The sequence below is a fragment of the Oncorhynchus masou genome, chromosome 18, assembly GCF_036934945.1.
Source record: "Oncorhynchus masou masou isolate Uvic2021 chromosome 18, UVic_Omas_1.1, whole genome shotgun sequence".
Classification (NCBI taxonomy): domain Eukaryota; kingdom Metazoa; phylum Chordata; class Actinopteri; order Salmoniformes; family Salmonidae; genus Oncorhynchus; species Oncorhynchus masou.
Genome location: NC_088229.1, coordinates 25,896,557 through 25,922,155, shown reverse-complemented (window position 1 = coordinate 25,922,155; position 25,599 = coordinate 25,896,557). Strand labels below are relative to the sequence as shown.

The following is a 25,599-nucleotide window of genomic DNA, read 5'->3' as shown; positions in this document are numbered from 1 at the left end:
TCTCTCCATCTGTCCCTGTCTCTCTCTCCTCTTCTCTCTCTCCATCTGTCCCTGTCTCTCTCTCCTCTTCTCTCTTTCCATCTGTCCCTGTCTCTATTTCTGTTGCATCTGTTCCCATCAGATATTTCAGCCCGGTGTCGGTGCTTTAAGTCATTGTAGTTTCGGGACAGAAAGTGACATTAATTGTTTGTATGGTGCAGTGTGGCAGAGGGGTTTCTGATTTGGGGGGATTGTTATCAAGCACAATCAAATAACAGAAGGTGAGGACATAGGTGGGGTTATATCCTTTCTGTTTGGCCCTGTCCGGGGGTGTCCTCAGATGGGGCCACAGTGTCTCCTGACCCCTCCTGTCTCAGCATCCAGTATTTATGCTGCAGTAGTTTATGTGTCGGGGGGCTAGAGTCAGTTTGTTATATCTGGAGTACTTCTCCTGTCCTATTCGGTGTCCTGTGTGAATTTAAGTGTGCTCTCTCTAATTCTCTCTTTCTTTCTCTCTCTCGGAGGACCTGAGCCCTAGGACCATGCCTCAGGACTACCTGACATGATGACTCCTTGCTGTCCCCAGTCCACCTGGCCGTGCTGCTGCTCCAGTTTCAACTGTTCTGCCTTATTATTATTGGACCATGCTGGTCATTTATGAACATTTGAACATCTTGGCCATGTTCTGTTATAATCTCCACCCGGCACAGCCAGAAGAGGACTAGCCACCCCACATAGCCTGGTTCCTCTCTAGGTTTCTTCCTAGGTTTTGACCTTTCTAGGGAGTTTTTGCTAGCCACCGTGCTTCTACACCTGCATTGCTTGCTGTTTGGGGTTTTAGGATGGGTTTCTGTACAGCACTTTGAGATATCAGCTGATGTACGAAGAGCTATATAAATACATTTGATTTGATTTGACGTGGCTGAGACCGTAATGTTTGGCATGTCCAACATTCCCTACCGGCACTACATTTGACCACTACTTATGCACTACATAGGGAATAGGGTGCCATTTCAGACACAGTCCAGGTGAATAATGCATGAGCTGGACGTTGGCAATGAGTGTTGTTGGAGGACTTTCGTCGGAGAGAGCAGAAGGAAGGAGCGTAATCTTTTCATCTGCACCAGTCAGACATGCTGCCGTCATTACCTCAGCAGGTTGCCCCCAGCCTGCCATTAGAATAGCCACGGTTATTACCATTAATAAAAGCTAGAGAGCTGGCTGCTCACTGTCTGCCAAGCATCCAGCACAGAGAGAAGACGCCCCCACTACTCTGCTCTCTTCTCCTCTCCACGGCTGTGGTAGGCTAATCCTCCTTCTCAGCCTGGATCTGATGAAGAGAGTGGGGGGGATGGAGAAAGAGAGGGGGGGAAGGGAGAGAGAGAGAGCGCAAGAGGACAGATAGAGCGAGAGAGATAGACAGCGAGAGAGCGAGTACCCCACCCACGTCCACGACAGAGAGCTGGGCCCAGTGAGATGAGAGCTGCTTCGAGGCACTGTTAAACGTTGCTTTAAAGGAGAACATATCTCACAACAATCACTTACCCATACATCTATAATGCAATAGCCATCTCTTTCTCTCTCCATGTCACGTCATTCCAGTGACTGGAGGTATATGACTGTCCTTGTGCATTGCTAGCCTGTGCCTAGCAGTGGATAACATATTAGGGAGACTATCGGGATTGCATAACATGAGAAATGGCAGACTGACCACTACAAAGCCCAGCCAAGCCAAGGGAGCCCTGTGTGTTTTCCCTGGCCTGTGAGCCTGTGAGGGCAGGAGAAGCCTGCCTGCCAGCCTAGGTGATTATCAGACCATCAGAAAAGCACGCTCACAATCTTCCTCCCTGTGCAGGCCTCCCCTCCACCCTATCCCACGGATCAACCCCAGCCTCTGCTCCGACCTCAGTCTGCAGCCTCCAGGCAAGGAGTCCTGTGAGAACATGGGTGACACACCAGGCGACAGACAACAGCCTCAGGACTATATAAATCAATTAGAGCCGGAGGAGAAGGGAGCCTCCCAGCAAACAAAGTGACGGTCCACAAATCCCACACACAGCAGCCCGGGTGGCCCGGGAAGAGGGTTGTAGCCACATCCATAAAGAGACAGGAGGAGAGAGAGAGAATAGAGAGGGATGCTGGGAGAGGAGGGAGAGGGCAGATAGAGGGAGTGTCAGAGGGAGAGGAAGAAAAGAACGAGATCTCCACATCTGCGATCTTTAAAGGCCTATGAGGTTAGCTGCTTCGCTGTGACTCAGTTGATTGAGTCACAACAGAGTTCTAACAACAGAATGTTGTGGATGTGTGAGTCAGTGTGAGAGTGTTTCTAATTGAGATCTAGCTGGGGTGGGTAGACCCCCACAGACAGCAGCTCTCTACCCTCTACCTCCCTCCCTGCAGCACATACTATATGCTCCAGTCTCCAGTGACAGACCAGAGAGAGCCTCTCTCCCCTCTCTCACACACATTCTGGATTCATGAAGCTAAAAACTGAAACTTCACTCAGAAAGAGGTGCTTTACCAAAATCAACATCATCAAAACTATCATTCATTCACACACTGAAAGGAAAACGTACTGAGTTGATGCAGGCTAGTTCCTTGTTGAGCAGCCAGGGTAGTGACAGTTTCCCCTCTCCTCTATAGCAGGACTGGATGCGCTCCTTGATCTTCTCCTTGATGCGGCGCAGGGTGAACAGGCACAGGGCTGACTCCTTGGGGGGCTTGGCCCGGTTCTTCTGGCCCTGGGCAAACACCGTGAACAGCACCTCCTCCTGCTCTGAGATGCCTAGTGAGCGCGCCAGCTTGGTCCCGGGTCGGCTGAGGTAGGCGTCCTGCACCAGACGATACTCCACCCCGTCCTTGGTGCAGCCGATGGGGAACTCCACGTAGGAGTAGAACTTGGGGTCGTCTACGCAGAGACGGACGATCTTAGAGGTGAAGAACTGCTCCCCGCTGGCGTCGGGCGAGGTGAGCTGGGTATCCAGCTGCAGGGTCAGATAGTAGACAAACTGCTCGCTGCTGAAGCCGTAGATGTAGTAGATGTCGAAGGCGGGGAACTTGGAGAGCGTGTCCGAGGGGATCTTGAGCTGCGAGGAGACAAACTCATCCTGGTAGACGAAGCTGAACATGTCGGCATTCTCCTCGTTGTCCATCAGCTTGCGGCTGGAGAGCGTGGGGAAGTACTCTGACTTGCCGTCGATGGGCGTGCCCACAAACAGCTTGCCGGCCTCTCCTCCGCTCCCGGCCGCGTCTCCACCAATGACCACCCCAGACATGGTGCCAGCCTCGGCTACGCTGGACAGGTAGTGCTCCTTACGGTGGTGGGGCTCGCCCAGCTTGAACAGATCATCCAGCCTGAGGAACTGGCAGATTCCCTGGGAGGTGCTGCCGCAGGCGATCAGGCGGTTCTGACCGTAGTCCAGCAGCAGTAGCTTGTTGACGTTGCTGATCTGGGTCAGCTCGTGGGGGCAGGACTGGACCCCAGGAGGGGGATAACACTTCTCGTTGTCCACCACAGGGCCTGTAACGTGGCTGCGCAGCTTGGTCAGGTTGCTGGACAGCTTGAAGATCCAGTTGACGGCTCCCAGATACACCTCACCTGTCTTGTTGTGGACCACCAGGTGTGTGAGCCCCCCCTCTGGAGGGGAGAAGGACCTGAGGTCGCTGGGGGTGGTGGCGAACACCCCCGACAGCAGGAGGAGGAAGGGAAGAAGAGGGCCTCCCAGTGGTGAGGTGAGGTGGGAAGTCATGTTGGGCTCTGCTAGGTGAGGAGAGGTTTCTGGGTGTGTGTCTGCGTTCCCTTGCCTCTACTGAAGCTGTGGCTGTCCTACACCAGGCTAAAGGAAGGGAGGGACGGTGGAGTAGCGCTGGCCTGGCGTCCTCTGGGCTCTGTGTCTCTGCTCTGTCGTCTATAACATCAACCCCAGCGCCTCGGCCGCCAGCCCTGCAAAGGGAAGGAAGAACACACATTAGGAGACAGGATCAGGGAACGCTCTCTCCCTATCGACTGAACAGGGGTTTAAAAGCACTGCCTGCCACACAGAGCGGTGAGGGCAAAAATAAGTCAGAATACATAACCATTCATCAATTACAACAGGGCCTTAGGGGGAATCCTATACAACATTTGATGAGCATGTCAGCCTGCCAGACAGAGTCTGACTAACTCAACATAAAGCATTAGGCTGACAGACCATGGTGCTTCCTCATATATATTTTACACACATTGCCGGGATCCTCACCGTCACCTGCAGCACTGCAGAGGGCCAGGCACAGTGTTGCAAGATGCAGCTCGATGTACATCCACTACTGTGTACTGCGATAGGACAGTTCACCCTTTCACCATCCAGAATGACTTAAATGTATTGTGACCTTATAATCAAACAATTCATAATATCGCAGGTTTACATGCTACACTGTACAACTGTGAGCAGTAGAAGCTGAGACCCAAGCAGAGCTCTCTCTCTCTCTCTCTCTCTCTTTCTCTTTCTCTTTCTCCAGCCCATCAAGACAACGGACACATTGTGTCATGGCTGCAGTTGGTGTCTGAGGCACAAAACCTACCATCGTCTCAACTCAGTCATTCACCACGCACTGCCCCACTTACTGATGCAAAACGCTTCCGATTACATAGTCTCTCTCTCACACACACAAGCACGAATGCCTACACATTATAATCACAGATCAGTGATTAGACACCCACTTGTTTGAGATGTTTCTCTGGAGATATCAAAAGGATAGTATAGATCACAGGTCCATCTACAAGGTGCATAACTATCACAAACATTCTATCACTTTAACGCAAAAATATACATTGTCCCTGAACCAACATATGACGGTGCTTTGACTGAATTGGCTGTTTAATGTCTGGAGGAGACTGAATTAAGACACTGAAGATGTTTCAAGAGAAAAGATTGACAAGAGATGGAAGAAAGGATTAGAGCAGAGAGTGAAGTTGAGTGGAAGAGAGATGGATAAGGAGAAATCAGGATAGTGATGGAGTGGTCGTTAGTCTTCATGGCAAAACAATGCATTTTCCTTCCCCGAGAGATGGAGGATGTCGGTGATGGCTGCTATTAGCCAGTCAGTCAGTAATGCACCTGAACTCAGAGGGCTGTGCCTGGTGGAGGAAATCCAAGGGCTGCAGAGAGCGGAGCAGAGCAGAGGGAGTCTGAGGCAGGTTGTGTTGTAGACGGACGGACAGCTGGGCTGGGCTCAACCTGGCTCCTCAGATAGCGGCCCCTGAGCCACAGCGCCAACACTGATTTATTGCTTGTGGCATATCAATTACAGCACCGGCCACAAAACTGGGGCCTCATACTTAAGCAAACGTATACACACTGCATCTTTAACATGGAGATCATATCAGAGTCTGGGTGAGGGAGGCAAGCCACAGGCAACACCTCACATAGGAGAGGAAAGACTCCATCCTTTACTGTCTATCAATGGCAGATACGCAAACAAACACTTGTGTATGCACACACATACAGTTTATGCACTCCCAAGCATACAGAATAAACATTTTTATTTGTGTTTTAATACATTTGACCCCCTTTTCGTGGTATCCAATTGTTAGTAGCTACTATCTAGTGTCTATCAATGGCAGATACGCAAACAAACACTTGTGTATGCACACACATACAGTTTATGCACTCCCAAGCATACAGAATAAACATTTTTATTTGTGTTTTAATACATTTGACCCCCTTTTCGTGGTATCCAATTGTTAGTAGCTACTATCTAGTCTCATCGCTACAACTCCCGTACGGGCTCGGGAGAGACGAAGGTCGAAAGCCATGCGTCCTCCGATACACAACCCAACCAAGCCGCACTGCTTCTTAACACAGTGCGCATCCAAACCGGAAGCCAGCCACACCAATTTGTCGGAGTAAACACTGTGCACCTGGCGACCTGGTTAGCGCGCACTGTGCCCGGCCCGCCACAGGAGTCGCTAGTGTGCGATGAGACAAGGATATCCCTACCGGCCAACCCCTCCCTAACACGGACGACGCTGGACCAATTGTGTGTCGTCCTATGGCAGATCAGAACCGATTACTTCAGAAACTTCAACAACATAGAACTTCTATTACCATTCATCTCCAAGGCCTACAGACAAGGAACTAATAGTTCAAATCATATTCACCTCACACTCCTCTACTGGCATTTCACAGGTCTCTGGAGGGAGGGAGGGAGGGAGGGAGGGAGGGAGGGAGGGAGGGGGAGGGAGGGAGGGAGGGAGGGAGGGAGGGGGAGGGAGGGACAGACTGAGATGAGTCAGAAAGTATTGCCTAGCTTACCAGCTGCCATACTAGTATGTATGTTCACAGGGCCAAGCCTCTCAATCCAGCCCAGCAAACCCCATCATAACAGAAGTGTGTTTCTGATGAGAAGGCAAAATCACTGTATGAGCAGCAACACAAGTCAATCTGGCATAAATGTCCCAAAGCAACGAGTGCCTCCGTCAGGGTGCGGACAAGGAGGGAGGGAAATAAATAGTGTCTTCACTGGGAAATAAAGAGCTGAAAAATACAGCAAAACAATACAACTGTTAAATATGCAATTTGAGAGATTAAAACAATTTTCAGTTTCAAGTTTTAATGCCATGTGCACAAGTGCAGTGAAATGCCTTTCTTGCCAGCTCCAAACCCAACAATGCAGTAATCAATATCAATGTAGCACTAAAAATACCAAGGTAGAGCAAAAACACACAAAATATAAAACAAGAAGAACACAATAAAGTAAGTAAGCTATGTACAGGGTCAGTTCCAATACCATATTTACAACGTGCATGGATACTGGAGTGTAGGAAATGGTCCCTTTCCCAACAGTTTGCAAATGAGTGTTGAAAAACAGGGTTAGGAAGCAGACAGTGTGTCGTTATTTTATAGGGTTCATGTTCAGTTTTTTGTGGTTATTGGAAGGAGATTTAATGGGAGAATTTGTTAGGCTGGGCTCTGGGCAGGCTGGGCTCTGGGCAGGCTGGGCTCTGGGGCAGGCTGGGTTCTGGGCAGGCTGGGCTCTGGGGCAGGCTGGGTTCTGGGGCAGGCTGGGCTCTGGGCAGGCTGGGCTCTGGGCAGGCTGGGCTCTGGGCAGGCTGGGCTCTGGGCAGGCTGGGTTCTGGGGCAGGCTGGGCTCTGGGCAGGCTGGGCTCTGGGGCAGGCTGGGTTCTGGGGCAGGCTGGGCTCTGGGGCAGGCTGGGCTCTGGGCAGGCTGGGCTCTGGGCAAGCTGGGCTCTGGGCAGGCTGGGCTCTGGGGCAGGCTGGGCTCTGGGGCAGGCTGGGCTCTGGGGCAGGCTGGGCTCTGGGGCAGGCTGGGTTCTGGGGCACGCTGGGTTCTGGGGCAGGCTGGGCTCTGGGCAGGCTGGGCTCTGGGCAGGCTGGGCTCTGGGGCAGGCTGGGCTCTGGGGCGGGCTGGGCTCTGGGGCAGGCTGGAGGCCATAAGGCCATACAGCTGTAATAGTAAGGCTGTGAGGCTGCCTGTGTGGCTGGCTGTGAGGCTGCCTGTGTGGCTGGCTGTGAGGCTGGCTATGAGGGTGGCTGTGAGGGTGGCTGTGAGGCTGGCTGTGAGGCGGGCTGTGCGGCTGGCTGTGAGACTGGCTGTGAGGCTGGCCGTGAGGCTGGCTATGAGGGGGGCTGTGAGGCTGGCTATGATGCTGGCTGTGAGGCTGGCTGTGAGGCTGGCTGTGAGGGTGGCTATGAGGCTGGCTGTGAGGCTGGCTGTGAGGTGGGCTGTGAGGCTGGCTGTGAGGCTGGCTGTGAAGCTGGCTATGAGGCGGGCTGTGAGCCTGGCTGTGAGGCTGGCCGTGAGCCTGGCCATGAGGCGGGCTGTGAGGCTGGCTATGAGGCTGGCTATGAGGCTGGCTGTGAGGCTGGCTGTGAGGTGGGCTGTGAGGCTGGCTGTGAGGCTGGCTGTGAAGCTGGCTATGAGGCGGGCTATGAGGCTGGCTGTGAGGCTGGCTGTGAGGCTGGCTGTGAAGCTGGCTATGAAGCTGGCTGTGAGGCTGGCTATGGGGCGGGCTATGAGGCTGGCTGTGAGGCTGGCTGTGAGGCTGGCTATGAAGCTGGCTGTGAGGCTGGCTATGAGGCGGGCTATGAGGCTGGCTGTGAGGTGGGCTGTGAGGCTGGCTGTGTGACTTTGCACTGATGGCTGCTGCTGGAGTGCTGCTGTTTCCAGTGTGGCTCTGCTGGCTTTTCATGCAAGGCCCTGAGTAAGAACACTTTGCGCTTTTTACACTGTACTGCATTCCAAGCCTGACACAGTGACCTCACAGACAGCTGCCTCCACACACACACAAACACCTACCCGCTCCTCGCAAGACGCCAGGCCTCCACATCATTCACACAGACACACACACACTTGTGTTTTTCAGGGATTAGCGCAGACAAGAGGCTCTGCCCCATCAAGGATACATCGACTCAATGGCAGTTTAGTTCAGTTGGCCACTGGAGCAGCCAACCAGCTAGGCCTCTCAATCCTGCACACGTGTGACACACACTCACACACACCAACAGCTTCATGGGGTAACAGGTGCTGACACAGACACACAGTCATTCACAGTGATAAAGGCTGGGAGTTAGAATCCTTAGAGTGAGTATGTACAGTAAGTATGTACAGTATGTTGATATTGTGAAATCCTCCTGAGTTGTGGGATTTAAAGGATCAAATATATTCTGAATCAGACTGGACTCATGTCCTCACGTCCACTACCACTGCAGACCAAACACAATGCACTCCAGACCAAACACAGTACACTACAGACCAAACACAATGCACTACAGACCAAACACAATGCACTCCAGACCAAACACAATGCACTCCAGACCAAACACAATGCACTCCAGACCAAACACAGTACACTACAGACCAAACACAATGCACTACAGACCAAACATAATGCACTCCAGACCAAACACAGTACACTACAGACCAAACACAATGCACTACAGACCAAACATAATGCACTCCAGACCAAACACAGTACACTACAGACCAAACACAATGCACTGCAGACCAAACACAATGCACTCCAGACCAAACACAATGCACTCCAGACCAAACACAATGCACTCCAGACCAAACACAATGCACTCCAGACCAAACACAATGCACTGCAGACCAATCACAATGCACTCCAGACCAAACACAATGCACTCCAGACCAAACACAGTACACTACAGACCAAACACAATGCACTCCAGACCAAACACAATGCACTACAGACCAAACACAATGCACTCCAGACCAAACACAATGTACTCCAGACCAAACACAATGCACTCCAGACCAAACACAATGCACTCCAGACCAAACACAATGCACTCCAGACCAAACACAATGCACTCCAGACCAAACACAATGTACTCCAGACCAAACACAATGTACTCCAGACCAAACACAGTACACTACAGACCAAACACAATGCACTCCAGACCAAACACAATGTACTCCAGACCAAACACAATGTACTCCAGACCAAACACAATGTACTCCAGACCAAACACAGTACACTACAGACCAAACACAATGTACTACAGACCAAACACAGTACACTACAGACCAAACACAATGCACTCCAGACCAAACACAGTACACTACAGACCAAACACAATGCACTACAGACCAAACACAATGCACTACAGACCAAACACAATGTACTCCAGACCAAACATAGTACACTACAGACCAAACACAATGTACTCCAGACCAAACACAATGCACTACAGACCAAACACAATGCACTCCAGACCAAACACAATGCACTCCAGACCAAACACAATGCACTCCAGACCAAACACAGTACACTACAGACCAAACACAATGCACTACAGACCAAACATAATGCACTCCAGACCAAACACAGTACACTACAGACCAAACACAATGCACTACAGACCAAACATAATGCACTCCAGACCAAACACAGTACACTACAGACCAAACACAATGCACTGCAGACCAAACACAATGCACTCCAGACCAAACACAATGCACTGCAGACCAATCACAATGCACTCCAGACCAAACACAATGCACTCCAGACCAAACACAGTACACTACAGACCAAACACAATGCACTCCAGACCAAACACAATGCACTACAGACCAAACACAATGCACTCCAGACCAAACACAATGTACTCCAGACCAAACACAATGCACTCCAGACCAAACACAATGCACTCCAGACCAAACACAATGCACTCCAGACCAAACACAATGCACTCCAGACCAAACACAATGTACTCCAGACCAAACACAATGTACTCCAGACCAAACACAGTACACTACAGACCAAACACAATGCACTCCAGACCAAACACAATGTACTCCAGACCAAACACAATGTACTCCAGACCAAACACAATGTACTCCAGACCAAACACAATGTACTCCAGACCAAACACAGTACACTACAGACCAAACACAATGTACTACAGACCAAACACAGTACACTACAGACCAAACACAATGCACTCCAGACCAAACACAGTACACTACAGACCAAACACAATGCACTACAGACCAAACACAATGCACTACAGACCAAACACAATGTACTCCAGACCAAACATAGTACACTACAGACCAAACACAATGTACTCCAGACCAAACACAATGTACTCCAGACCAAACAGAGTACACTACAGACCAAACACAATGCACTCCAGACCAAACACAATGTACTCCAGACCAAACACAGTACACTACAGACCAAACACAATGCACTCCAGACCAAACACAATGTACTCCAGACCAAACACAGTACACTACAGACCAAACACAATGTACTCCAGATCAAACACAATGCACTCCAGACCAAACACAGTACACTGCAGACCAAACACAATGCACTCCAGACCAAACACAATGCACTCCAGACCAAACACAATGCACTCCAGACCAAACACAATGCACTCCAGACCAAACACAATGCACTCCAGACCAAACACAATGCACTCCAGACCAAACACAATGCACTACAGATCAAACACAATGCACTCCAGACCAAACACAATGCACTACAGACCAAACACAGTACACTACAGACCAAACACATTGCACTCCAGATCAAACACAATGCACTCCAGACCAAACACAATGCACTGCAGACCAAACACAGTACACCGCAGACAAAACACAGTACACCACAGACCAAACACGGTGCACCACAGACCAAACACAGTGCACCACAGACCAAACACGGTGCACCACAGACCAAACACGGTACACCACAGACCAAACACGGTACACCTCAGACCAAACACGGTACACCTCATACCAAACACGGTACACCTCATACCAAACACGGTACACCTCAGACCAAACACGGCAGACTACAGACCAAAAACGGCAGACTACAGACCATGCAGACCAAACACAATGCACTGCAGACCAAACACAATGCACTGCAGACCAAACACAATGCACTGCAGACCAAACACAATGCACCTCAGACCAAACACAATGCACCCCAGACCAAACACAATGCACTGCAGACCAAACACAATGCAGTGCAGACCAAACACAATGCACTGCAGACCAAACACAATGCACCCCAGACCAAACACAATGTACTACAGACCAAACACAATGCACCTCAGACCAAACACAATGTACTCCAGACCAAACACAATGCACCTCAGACCAAACACAATGCACCCCAGACCAAACACAATGCACTGCAGACCAAACACAATGCACTCCAGACCAAACACAATGCACTGCAGACCAAACACAATGCACTGCAGACCAAACACAATGCACCCCAGACCAAACACAATGCACTGCAGACCAAACACAATGCACCTCAGACCAAACACAATGCACCCCAGACCAAACACAATGCACTGCAGACCAAACACAATGCACTGCAGACCAAACACAATGCACTGCAGACCAAACACAATGCACTGCAGACCAAACACAATGCACCCCAGACCAAACACAATGTACTCCAGACCAAACACAATGCACCCCAGACCAAACACAATGCACTGCAGACCAAACACAATGCACCCCAGACCAAACACAATGTCCAATTTGTAAGTCGCTCTGGATAAGAGCGTCTGCCAAATGACTTAAATGTAAATGTACTACAGACCAAACACAATGCACCACAGACCAAACACAATGCACTACAGACCAAACACAATGCACTGCAGACCAAACACAGTACACTGCAGACCAAACACAATGCACTGCAGACAAAACACAATGCACTGCAGACCAAACACGGTACACCACAGACCAAACACGGTGCACCACAGACCAAACACGGTGCACCACAGACCAAACACGGTGCACCACAGACCAAACACAATGCACCACAGACCAAACACAATGCACCTCAGACCAAACACAGTACACTACAGACCAAACATGGTACACTACAGACCAAACACGGTACACCTCATACCAAACACAGTACACCTCAGAACAAACACGGTACACCTCAGACCAAACACGGCAGACTACAGACCAAACACAGCACACTATAGACCAAAGACAATGCACTACAGACCAAACACAGTACACTACAGACCAACACGGTACACTACAGACCAACACGGTACACCTCATACCAAACACGGTACACCTCATACCAAACACGGTACACCTCAGACCAAACACAGTACACCTCAGACCAAACACAGTACACCTCAGACCAAAGACGGCAGACTACAGACCAAACACAGCACACTATAGACCAAAGACAATGCACTACAGACCAAACACGGTACACTACAGACCAACACAGTACACAGCAGACCAAACACAGTAAACAGCAGACCAAACACAATGCACTGCAGACCAAACACGGTACAGTACAGACCAAACACAGTACACTGCAGACCAAACACAATGCACTACAGACCAAACACAATGCACTGCAGACCAAACACGGTACACGACAGACCAAACACGATATACTACAAACCAAGCACAATGCACTGCAGACAAAACACAGAACACTACAGACCAAACACAATGCACTGCAGACCAAACACAGTGCACTACAGACAAATACAGTACACTACAGACCAAGAGCAAACACAATGCACTACAAACAAAATACACTCCTATTTTGTTGCATTACAACCTGGAATTAAAATGGATTTTTTTGGAGGGTTGTATTTTTTGATTTACACAACACGCCTACCACTTTGAAGATGCAACATATGTTTATTATGAAACAAACAAGAAATAAGACAAAAAAACAGAACACTTGAGTGTATATTTTGCATAGCCACCTTTTGCAGCAATTAAAGCTGCAAGTCTCTTGGGGTATGTCTCTATAAGCTTGGCACATCTAGCTATTGGGATTTTTGCCCATTCGTCAAGGCAAAACCGCTCCAGCTCCTTCAAGTTGGATGGTTCCGCTGGTGAACAGCAATCTGTAAGTCATACCACAGATTTTCAATTGGATTGAGGGCTTTGACTAGGCCATTCCAAGACATTTAAATGTTTCCCCTTAAACCACTCAAGTGTTGTTTTAGCAGTATGCTTAGGGTCATTGTCCTGCTGGAAGGTGAATCTCTGTCCCAGTCTCAAATCTCTGGAAGACTGAAACAGGTTTCCCTCAAGGATTTCCCTGTATTTAGCACCATCGATCATTCCTGTAATTCTGACCAGTTTCCCAGTCCTCGCCGATGAAAAACATCCCCACAGCATGATGCTGCCACCACCATGCTTCCCTGTGGGGTGATGAGAGGTGTTGGGTTTGCGCCAGACATAGCATTTTCCTTGATGGCCAAAAAGCTCCATTTTAGTCTCATCTGACCAGAGTACCTTCTTCAATATGTTTGGGGAGTCTCCCACATGCCTTTTGGCGAACACCAAATGTGGTTGCTTATTATTTTCTTTAAGCAATGGCTTTTTTCTCGCCACTCTTCCGTAAAGCCCAACTCTGTGGAGAGTACGGCTTAAAGTGGTCCTATGGACAGATACTCCCATCTCCGCTGTGGAGCTTTGCAGCTCCTTCGGGGTTATCTTTGGTCTCTTTGTTGCCTCTTTGATTAATGCTCTCCTTGCTTTGTCCATGAGTTTTGGTGGGTGGCCCTCTCTTGGCAGGTTTGTTGTGGTGCCATATTCTTTCCATTTTTTAATAATGGATTTAAAGGTGCTCCGTGGGATGTTCAAAGTTACGGAAATTGTTTTATAACCCAACCCTGATCTGTACTTCTCCATATCTTTGTCCCTGACCTGCTTGGTCTTCATGGTGCTGCTTGCTTGGTGGTGCCCCTTGCTTGCTTGGTGGTGCCCCTTGCTTAGTGGTGGTGCCCCTTGCTTAGTGGTGGTGCCCCTTGCTTAGTGGTGGTGCCCCTTGCTTAGTGGTGGTGCCCCTTGCTTAGTGGTGGTGCCCCTTGCTTAGTGGTGGTGCCCCTTGCTTAGTAGTGCTGCAGACTCTGAGGCCTTTCAGAACAGGTGTATAAATACTGAGATCATGTGACAGATCATGTGACACCTGGATTGCACACACAGTTGGACTTTATTTCACTAATTATGTGACTTCTGAAGGTAATTGGTTGCACCAGATCTTATTTAGGGTTTTCATAGCAAAGGGGGTGAATACTAGAGGTCGACCGATTAATCGGAATTGCCGATTAATTAGGGCCGATTTCAAGTTTTCATAACAACTGGAAATGTGTATTTCTGGAAATCAGTTTTTTTACACCTTTATTTAACTAGGCAAGTCAGTTAAGAACACATTCTTATTTTCAATGACGGCCTAGGAACGGTGGGTTAACTGCCTTGTTCAGGGGCAGAACGATTTTTACCTTGTCAGCAAGTGGATTTGTTTTTGCAACCTTCCAGTTACTAGTCCAACGCCCTAACCACCTGCCTTACATTGCACTCCACGAGGAGACTGCGTGGCAGGCTGACTACCTGTAATGCGAAGGCAGCAAGAAGCCAAGGTAAGTTGGTAGCTAGCATTAAACTTATAAAAAACAATCAATCTTCACATAATCACTAGTTAACTACACACGGTTGATGATATTACTAGTTTATCTAGCGTGTCCTGCGTTGCATATAATCGATGTGGTGCCTGTAGATTTCTCATCGACTCACAGCCTACTTTGTCAAACGGGTGATGATTTAGCACTGTCGTTGCACCAAACCTAACCATAAATATCAATGCCTTTCTTTAAAATCAATACACAAGTATATATTTTTAAACCTGCATATTTAGTTAATATTGGCTGCTAACATGAATTTCTTATAATTAGGGAATTTGTTTCACTTCTCTTGAATTCCGTGCAAGCAGTCAGGGTATATGCAGCAGTTTGGGCCGCCTGGCTCGTTGCGAACTGTGTGAAGTCCATTTCTTCCTAACAAAGACCATAATTAATTTGCCAGAATTGTACATAATTATGACATAACATTGAAGGTTGTACAATGAAACAGCCATATTTACACTTAGGGATGCCACCCGTTAGATAAAATACGGAACGGTTACATATTTCACTGAAAGAAAAAACGTTTTGTCTTCGAAATGATAGTTTCCGGATTCGACCATATTAATGACCAAAGGCTCGTATTTCTGTGTGTTATTATGTTATAATTAAGTCTATGATTTGATATTTGATAGAGCAGTCTGACTGAGCAATGGTAGGCAGCAGCAGGCTTGTAAGCATTCATTCAAACACCACTTTTGTGCGTTTTGCCAGCAGCGCTTTGCAATGCTTCAAGCATTGAGCTGTTTATGACTTCAAGCCTATCAACTCCTGAGATTAGGCTGGTGTAACCGATGTGAAATGGCTAGCTAGTTAGCGGGGTGCGCGCTAATAGCGTTTCAATCGGTCACGTCACTCGCTCTGAGACTTGGAGTAGTTGATACGGATTTTGTGGAGCGATGGGTAACGATGCTTCAAGGGTGGCTGTTGTCGATGTGTTCCTGGTTCAAGCCCAGGTAAGGACGAGAAGAGGGAAGTAAGCTATACTGTTACACTGGAAATACTAAAGTGCCTATAAGAACATCCAATAGTCAGAGGTATATGAAATACAAATGGTATAGCGAGAAATAGTCCTATAATTCCTATAATAACTACAACCTAAAACTTCTTACCTGGGAATATTGAAGACTCGTGTTAAAAGGAACCACCAGCTTTCATATGTTCTCATGTTCTGAGCAAGGAACTTAAACGTTAGCTTTCTTACATGGCACATACTGCACTTTTACTTTCTTCTCCAAACCAAATTGAACAAATTGAATTGTTTCATTATTTATTTGAGGCTAAATTGATTTTATTGATGTATTATATTAAGTTAAAATAAGTGTTCATTCAGTATTGTTGTAATTGTCATCATTACAAATAAATGTTAAAAATTGTCAGATTAATCGGTATCGGCTTTTTTTGGTCCTCCAATAATCGGTATCCTTTTCGGCGTTGAAAACTCATAATCGCTCAACCTCTAGTGAATACATTTGCACGAACCACTTCTCTTTTTTTCTTCTTTTTTTTTAACAAGTAATTTTTTTCACTTCACTTCACCAATTTGGACTATTTTGTGTATGTCCATTACATAGGAAAAACGCCAAGGGGGATGAATACTTTTGCAAGGCACTGTATATTCCTGTGACCACTGTGCTGTGGGAAAGCACTCCTAAAAAACAACCAACTGTGTCTCTGTGAAGATGGCAGTGTCATAATAAACTCTAAGGCACTCCAAGGAGAAAGCTATAAAGGAGACTGCCTAGCCTGGGTATTTGGTCTGGCTGCTTAAAATCCACGGTCGCCAAAGTCCAAAGCTATCACACTGCAGGAGCACAGCAGTCACACAGCACTGCAAAACCAACTAGCTGGCGACTGAGAATGGGATAGAGCATTCATTCTAGAAACCAACAGTTTGTTGCATTGTATGCACCCACATGCACTCAAAAGCCACATTCAAACACTGCCAATACCATACACCATACCATGCATTTATATAGTCAACAAACATGTGTTGTCGTTGGTATGTTACCTAATAACAATGTGATATGAGTGTGGTAGAGCCTGGGAGATATAGCAGTAAAGCAGCCACCCTCCTGCGGAATAGACAGAGTCAACACCCTCTCTCTTTGGATAGTCTAATACATTTCTGACAATGACCTTATTTTATAGCAGGAGTTAAAGCTCCACAGGATGCATAAAACCAGTTTCAATTGCATTAACTGAAGTCCAAAAGAAGACAAATACCTTTATTCTTCCCTGAAAGCTGGGCATCTACATCCACTTTCCATTTGTGCATGGCAGAAGTATAGAAGTGTTCTCTCTCACTCTTTTTCTCCTTCTCAATCCCTCTTCTCCCTCTCCCTCTCTCCCTTGCTCAGTCTATCTCCCTCCCTTTACCTCTCTCTCTGTCTGATGAGAGGGAAGCGATCCCTGATACAGGCTGAGAGCTGACTTTTGACCGAGCAATACAAGCCTAACAGGACCAACTCCTTTTCTTAAATAGCACAATTACCACACTGCAGTTTGGAGCCAGCTTCGATTATCTACAGCAAATTCCATGATAAAATACAACATTTCTGGGATTTTAGAAGCACTTAAAAACACTTCAGGGATTCTCTTTAGCATACAGTCAGAGGGATTTCAAATCCCAGAACAAGGCCTGTGAGGGAGAGCAGCTAGGTTTTTCAGCACACATTCCCAGTACTAGATCACATCCTCAGGCACTGTGCATTCTCCACTCACTGGCCTATTTACTTCAGTGTGTGTGAGTGTGTGTGTGTGTGTGTGTGTGTGTGTGTGTGTGTGTGTGTGTGTGTGTGTGTGTGTGTGGCTGTGTGTGTGTGTGTGTCTCTGTGTGTGTGTGTGTGTGTGTGTGTGTGTGTGTGTGTGTGTGTGTGTGTGTGTGTGTGTGTGTGTGTGTGTGTGTGTGTGTGTGTGTGTGTGTGTGTGTGTGTGTGTGTGTGTGTGTGTGTGTGTGTGTTGGTTCTTCTATCCCTGTGGGGACCTAAAAGCTCCAAAAGACCCCACAAGGATTGTTAAGCAAGGACAATTGTCTCATGGGGACATCTGCCATATCTGCATGAGGGCAAAGGCTATTTTAAGCTTAGGGGTTAGGTTTAGGGATACAATTATGGTTAGGGGTTAGAGTAAGGGGTCAGGGTTAAGGTTAGGGATATAATTAGGTTTAGGGTTAGGGAAAATAGGATTTTGAATGGAAATACATTTTAGGTCCCCACGAGGATAGAAGAACATAACATGTGTGTGTGCACGATCGTGTGCATGTGTACATGTTTATAAAGTTGTTCTTGACATGTTTAAGAAAGTGTAAGGGTTTATATGCATTGGTTTAGGGATGCATGGGTTTGCACAGTGCCTTCAGAAAGTATTCATACTCCTTGACCTATTCCACATTTTGTTGTGTTACAGCCTGAATTCAAAATGGATTAAATATATTTTCTTCCTCACCCATCTACACACAATATCCCAGAAATGTTTATTTTTAATTTAATTTAAAGTATTCATGCCCCTTAGTCAATACATGTTAGAATCACATTTGGCAGTGATTACAGCAGTGAGTGTTTTTGGGTAAATCTGTAAGAACAGTACTAGTGCTGAGTAATAGCGCTTTTTGAGGTCGGTTTGGTTTCGGTTTGATAATCACAAAATAATCACGGTTTTCCAACTGTAGATGTGTTCATGCAGAAGGTATCCTCACGACCTCCCCTCACTGGCCCACACACAAAATACTCCATCCTGTAAAAGTGGAATTATGTTTTTACACATTTTTACAAATTCATAGAAAATGTAAAGCTATTTCTTTATTATGACAAGCCTCAATAAGTTCAGGAATAAAAGTGTGCTTAACCAGTCACATAATAAGTTGCATGGACTCACTCTGTGTGCAATAATAGTGTTTAACATGATTTTTGAATGACTACCTCGTCTCTGTACCCCACACATATCTGCCTCAGTCGAGCAGTATATTTCAAACACAGATTAAACCACGAAGACCAGGGAGGTTTTCCAATGACTCGCAAAGAATGGCACCTCTTGGAAGATAGGTCTTAAAAAAGCAGACATTGAATATCCCTTTGAGCACAGTGAAGTTATTAATTACACTTTGGATGGTGTATCAATACACCCAGTCACGACAAAGATACAGGCGTCCTTCCTAACTCAGTTACCAGAGAGGAAGGAAACCGCTCAGGGATTTCACCATGAGGCCAATGGTGACTTTAAAACAGTTACTGAGTATAATGGCTGAGATAGGAGAAAACTGAGGATGGATCAACAACACTGTAGTCACTACACAATATTAACCTAATTGACAGAGTGAAAAGAAGGGTGCCTGTACAGAATAAAAATATTCCAAGGCATTAAAGTAATACTGCAAAGAATGTGGCAAAGCAATTCACTTTTGACCTAAATACAAATTGTTATGTTTGGGGCAAATCCAATACAACACATTACTGAGTACCACTCTCCATATTTTCAAGCATAGTGGTGGCTGAATCATGTTATGGGTATGCCTGTAATCGTTAAGGACTGGGGAGTTTTTCAGGATAAAAAAGAAACGGAATGTAGCTAAGCACAGGCTAAATCCTAATGGAAAACCTGGTTCAGTCTGCTTTCCACCAGACACTGGGAGATGGGAAACCTCCTTTGGTCTTTGTGGTTGAACCTGCATTTGAAATTCACTGCTCGACCGAGGGACCTTACAGATAATTGTATGTGTGGGGTACAGAGATGAGGTAGTCTTTCAAAAATCATGTTAAACACAATTATTGCACACAGAGTGAGTCCATGCACCTCATTATGTGACTTGTTAATCACATTTGTTTATTTAGGCTTGCCATAACAAAGGGGTTGAATACTTATTGACTCAAGACATTTCAGCTTTTCATTTATAATTAATTTGTAAAAAATGTGAAAAACAGAACTCCACTTTGACACAATGGGTTATTGTGAGTAAGCCAGTGACAAAAAAAATCTCAACTTAATCGATTAAAAAATAAAGTATTCAGTATTCAGACCCTTTGCTATGAGCCTCGAAATTAAACTCAGGCGCATCCTGTTTCCATTGATCACCCTTGAGATGTTTCTACAACTTGATTGGAGTCCAGCTGTGGTAAGTTCAATTAATTGGACATGATTTGTAAAGGCACAGCTGTCTATATAAGGTCCCACAGTTGACAGTGCATGTCAGAGCAAAAACCAAGCCATGAGGTCGAAGGAATTGTGTCGAGGCACAGAACTGGGGAAGGATACCAAAAAATGTCTGCAGCATTGACGGTCCCCAAGAACACATTGGCCTGCATCATTCTGAAATGGAAGAAGTTTGGAACCACCAAGACTCTTCCTAGAGCTGGCTGCCCGGCCAAACTGAGCAATAGGGGTCAAGGAGATGAAACAAAGATTGAATCATGCAGTGGGGACTGGGAGACTAGTCAGGATCGAGGGAAAGATGAACGGAGCAAAGTACAGAGAGATCCTTGATGAAAACCTGCTTCAGAGGACTCAGGACCTCAGAATGGGAGCGAAGGTTCACCTACCAACAGGACAATGACCCTAAGCACACAGCCTAGACAACGCAGGAGTGTCTCTGAATGTCCTTGAGTGGCCCAGCCAGAGCCAGATCTCTTGGAGAGACCTGAAAATAGCTGTGCAGCGATGCTCCCCATCTAACCTGACAGAGCTTAAGAGGATCTGCAGAGAAGAATGGGAGAAACTCCCCAAACACGGGTGTGCCAAACTTGTAGTGTCATTCCCAAGAAGACTCGAGGCTGTAGTCACTGCTAAAGGTGCTTCAACAAAGTACTGAGTAAAGTTTTATTTTATACATTTGCAAACATTTCTAAAAACTTGTTTTTGCTTTTTCATTACGTGGTATTGTGTGTGATAGGGCGGGGGTAATTTAATCAATGTTAGAATAAGGCTGTAACGTAACTACATTCCCAATTGCACTATATATACTAGATATATTAGATATACTGAAAATATGTTATGACACTGAGCGGGAGACACACACACATAGGGAGGGAGACAGTAGACCTGTTTGACAGACTGCAGGGAGGGAGAGTAGACCTGTTTGACAGATTGCAGCAGCACAGATCAGTTACAACCAGTAGCCACCTTTATGACACACCCTCGGAGAGGAGGAAACAAGGGAGGACAACCGCTGAGGGGGAGGAAGAGAGGAGAGGAGGAGAGGGAGCAGGTTACCAGGCAAGCTTCCAACTGTAGATGTGTTCATGCAGAAGGTAGCCTCACTACCTCACCTCACCTCACTGAGCCAATGTTGTTGTTTTGTTTTCATCCTGCTATCAGCTACAACAGGGAGGGTATGGTTTCACTGTGAAACAGCACAGCACCAGGCTATCTGGAATGTTCCTATGGCTCTCTTCACTACCGTAGATGATTATGTTGTTCCTATGCATCTCAAAGTCACACACATGATTCATACAACAGGATATTAAGAAGCAGAAATTCAGGTTCTAGCTTAAGAGCTCAGAGAGGAGTGACATGCTTGATTAAATGCTGCCACTTGAAGTGGGCATACACGTACACACAGGGGGACACACACACTGGGATGGACACACACACACACGTACACACACACCATGATGCACTTAATTCCATTGGAAGAAGGACATTCATTTTGAATGCAGGGTCAGAGTCTAAAGGGGAATAATAGCTTCTAAAAGTGTGTGTGTGTGTGTGTGTGTGTGTGTGTGTGTGTGTGTGTGTGTGTGTGTGTGTGTGTGTGTGTGTGTGTGTGTGTGTGTGTGTGTGTGTGTGTGTGTGTGTGTGTGTGTGTGTGTGTGTGTGCGTGAGTGCGTCTGTGCGTATTTACGTGCATGTGTGTGTGCGCTCCAGCATTTGTGTGCATCAGTCTGTGTGAACACCTCCGTGTCATCCCCGGCGCTCCGGTGACCTTTTCGGTTCCTGCCGCCTGAGTTTGTGATAACACAATTACACCAGGCTAATGAACAGAGCACCCAGATAAAGTACCCGCCACGCACACTTCCGCTCAGCGTTTCAATCTCTTTTAAAGGCTACATTTGCATCTTTAATATAAATGTAATTCCTCATTAATGTGCAGATGGCTGGTCAGATGTGAGTAGAGGGAAAATACACTACATGACCAAAAGTATGTGGACACCTGCTCATCAAACATCTCATTCCTAAATCATGGGCATTAATATGGACTTGATCCCCCTTTGCTGCTATAACAGCATTCACTTTTCCGGGAAGGCTTACCTCTAGATGTTGGAACATTTCTGTGTGGACTTGTTTCCATTTAGCTACAAGAGCATCAGTGAGGTCGGACACTGATGTTGGGCGTTTAGGCCTGGCTAGCAGTCGGAGTTCCAATTCATCCCAAAAGTGTTTGGTGGGCTTGAGGTCAGGACTCTGTGAAGGCCAGTCAAGTTCTTCCACACCCATCTCAACAAACCATTTCTGTATGGACCTCACTTTGTGCACAGGGAAATTGTTATGCTGAAACAGGAAAAGGCCTTCAACAAACTGTTTCCACAAAGTTGGAAGCACAGAATCGTCTAGAATGTCATTGTATGCTGTAGCGTCAAGATTTCCCTTCACTGGAACTAAGGGGCCAAGCCCGAACCATGAAAAACAACCCCAAACCATTATTTATCATCCACCAAACCTTACAGTTGGCACTATGCATTGGGGCATTGTGGCAGCATTCTCCTGGCATTCGCTAAACCCAGACTTGTCCGTCGGACTGCCAGATGGTGAAGCGTAATTCATCACTCCAGAGAACATGTTTCCACTGCTCCAGAGTACAATGAAGACGAGCTTTACACCACTCCAGCTGATACTTGGCATTGCGCATGGTGATCTTAGGTTTGTATGCGGCTACTTGGCCATGGAAACCCATTTCATAAAGCTCCCGACGAACAGTTCTTGTGCTGTCGTTGCTTCCAGAGGCAGTTTGGAACTAGGTGGTGAGTGTTGCAACCGGGAACAGACAATTTTTACGGGCTTACGTGCTTCAGCACTCGGCGGTCCCATTCTGTGAGCTTTTGTGACCTACCACTAGACATTTCCACTTCATAATAACAGCACTTACAGTTGACCGGGGCAGCTCTTGCAGGGCAGAAATTTTATTAACTGACTTGTTGGAACGGTGTCATCCTATGAAGGTGCCACATTGAAAGTCACTGAGCTCTTCAGTAAGGCCATTCTACTGACAATGTTTGTCTATGGAGATAGCATGGTTGTGTGCTCGACTTTATACACCTGTCACCAACGGGTGTGGCTGAAATAGCCGAATCCACTAATTTGAAAGGGTGTCCACATACTTTTGTATATATAGTGTTTTTAAATCTACACCCTCCTCCCCTCTCTCCTCTGCCCTCTGTGCTCTGACTATGTGCCCTGGTATTAACCATGCTTGCTTTTCAAAGGACATGTTAAGATATTAAACTAATATAGACCAATGGCTGAGTGAAACTGAATGTCACCCATAGAGGACCAGTCCATTACTCCATCTAGGAGTAATGCACTATTGTGACAGTGATCGACCATAGAGGACCCTTCAGGGCTGTGGGGGTTTGTAAGGGAATCCTTCAGGGCTGTGGGGGTTTGTAAGGGAACCCTTCAGGGCTGTGGGGGTTTGTAAGGGAATCCTTCAGGGTTGTGGGGGTTTGTAAGGGAACCCTTCAGGGCTTTGGAGGTTTGTAAGGGAACCCTTCAGGGCTGTGGGGGTTTGTAAGGGAACCCTTCAGGGCTGTGGGGGTTTGTAAGGGAACCCTTCAGGGCTGTGGGGGTTTGTAAGGGAATCCTTCAGGGCTGTGGGGGTTTGTAAGGGAACCCTTCAGGGCTGTGGGGGTTTGTAAGGGAACCCTTCAGGGCTGTGGGGGTTTGTAAGGGAATCCTTCAGGGCTGTGGAGGTTTGTAAGGGAATCCCTCAGGACTGTGGAGGTTTGTATGGGAATCTTTCAGGACTGTGGAGGTTTGTAAGGGAATCCTTCAGGACTATGGAGGTTTGTATGGGAATCCTTCAGGACTATGGAGGTTTGTATGGGAATCTTTCAGGAGTGTGGAGGTTTGTATGGGAATCCTTCAGGACTATGGAGTTTTGTATGGGAATCCTTCAGGACTGTGGAGGTTTGTACGGGAATCCTTCAGGACTGTGGAGGTTTGTATGGGAATCCTTCAGGACTGTGGAGGTTTGTATGGGAATCCTTCAGGACTGTGGAGGTTTGTACGGGAATCCCTCAGGACTATGGAGGTTTGTATGGGAATCCTTCAGGACTGTGTAGGTTTGCAAGTGAATCCATCAGGACTGTGGAGGTTTGTAAGGGAATCCTTCTGGGCTCTCTGGCATGGGGCTGCTCTAGCTGCTGTGGTTGTGGTTCTGATTAGTGCAGCTAGGGCCTGAAAGCATTCCAGCTATGTAAGGCGCGAGCCGGAGGAATAGGAGATAGGGTTAGCATGGCTCCACGCCTTATAGCGCTAATTATAATAATAAATAAAAGAGGAACAGAAAGAACATGCCTGTTTCCTTTAGGGCCCCTACGCCTCTACCATCCCTGGGGGAATAACACTCTATTGGAGCTGCACGAGGGCGAAGGGGTGGAGGGGGGTTGATCTCTGTCAGGTTGGTAGCCTCTGATATGTGGTAAAGGCTGGTAATTCAGGGAATTCATCCAATCAAGCAATTAGGTCAATTCAGTACACCTCTGAAGTATAAACAGCCGTGGCCCACTGGGGAATATAAGCCTGGATAATATAGCCATCTGTCTGGGTCTATTCCACAATAATGTACTGACACTCATTTACATGTAGGATTAAGTTATACTACCACATTACTGGAGTGGAATCTACTCTAGTGAATGATTACTTGGGGGAGGGGGGGTGCAGAAACAGAACAGACACCCTGAGCTTTTTGTTCCAACAGCATCACCAGTCTCCACGGCTCTCTGTCTGTGAGTTGTTGCACATCTGGAGCCAACTGGGACAGTACATCAACACCCCCACTAATCACTGAGCAAACATTCAGGAGACTCGCAACAAAAACAGGATTTTACGTAAACCAACATATGTTTCCCCAAGTCTCTCTATTGATGTGTTAGTTGTACACAACAGGATTGATTTGGGTTGTAACAGTTCATAAGAAAAGCCCTCCTGACATGGCGACGTATTGGAGGCCCTGACATAAACAGAGCCAGAGCCATTGTCCCTGGCCTGCTCTCTCTTCCTCCCGGCCCAAGGGATCCACTCATCACAGGAGTCTTGCAGCCACGCACGACTCAGGGAAACATGGAAGAATGGCTGTGGAGGCCATAAAACTAGTTAGGGTTAGGAGAGGATTGACCTACCTTAAGAAAACACTCTAAGCCAAACACACATGAACACAGTCAAGTAAACTATATAGAGTCATGCAAACAGTCGTCCCCCCCCCCCAGCACAGCTGTCGTACTAGCTACTATCCCACAGTAAAACAAATCAGTCATCCATGACTGGAACTAGGGTCCTTCAGCATCCTAAAGGCCAACGCACAAAGGGGTCCTGGGTTAGTGAGAGTGGAGCCTGTGAGAGGGCTGCTGTGGATCATACCCTGCATATCTCTGCAGAGCTGTGAATCCAAACGATCTCAAATAGATCTCTCTTATCAGGCCTGGGGTTAGCAGGCGGACACAAAGCTCTATATGTAATG

The 25,599-nt window shown here is 47.1% G+C and overlaps 1 pseudogene; it reads right to left on the bottom strand.

The window, feature by feature from the left end:
- LOC135504308 (plexin-A1-like) overlaps positions 1-25,599 on the bottom strand; it is a 283,703-nt pseudogene that overhangs the window by 243,996 nt on the left and 14,108 nt on the right.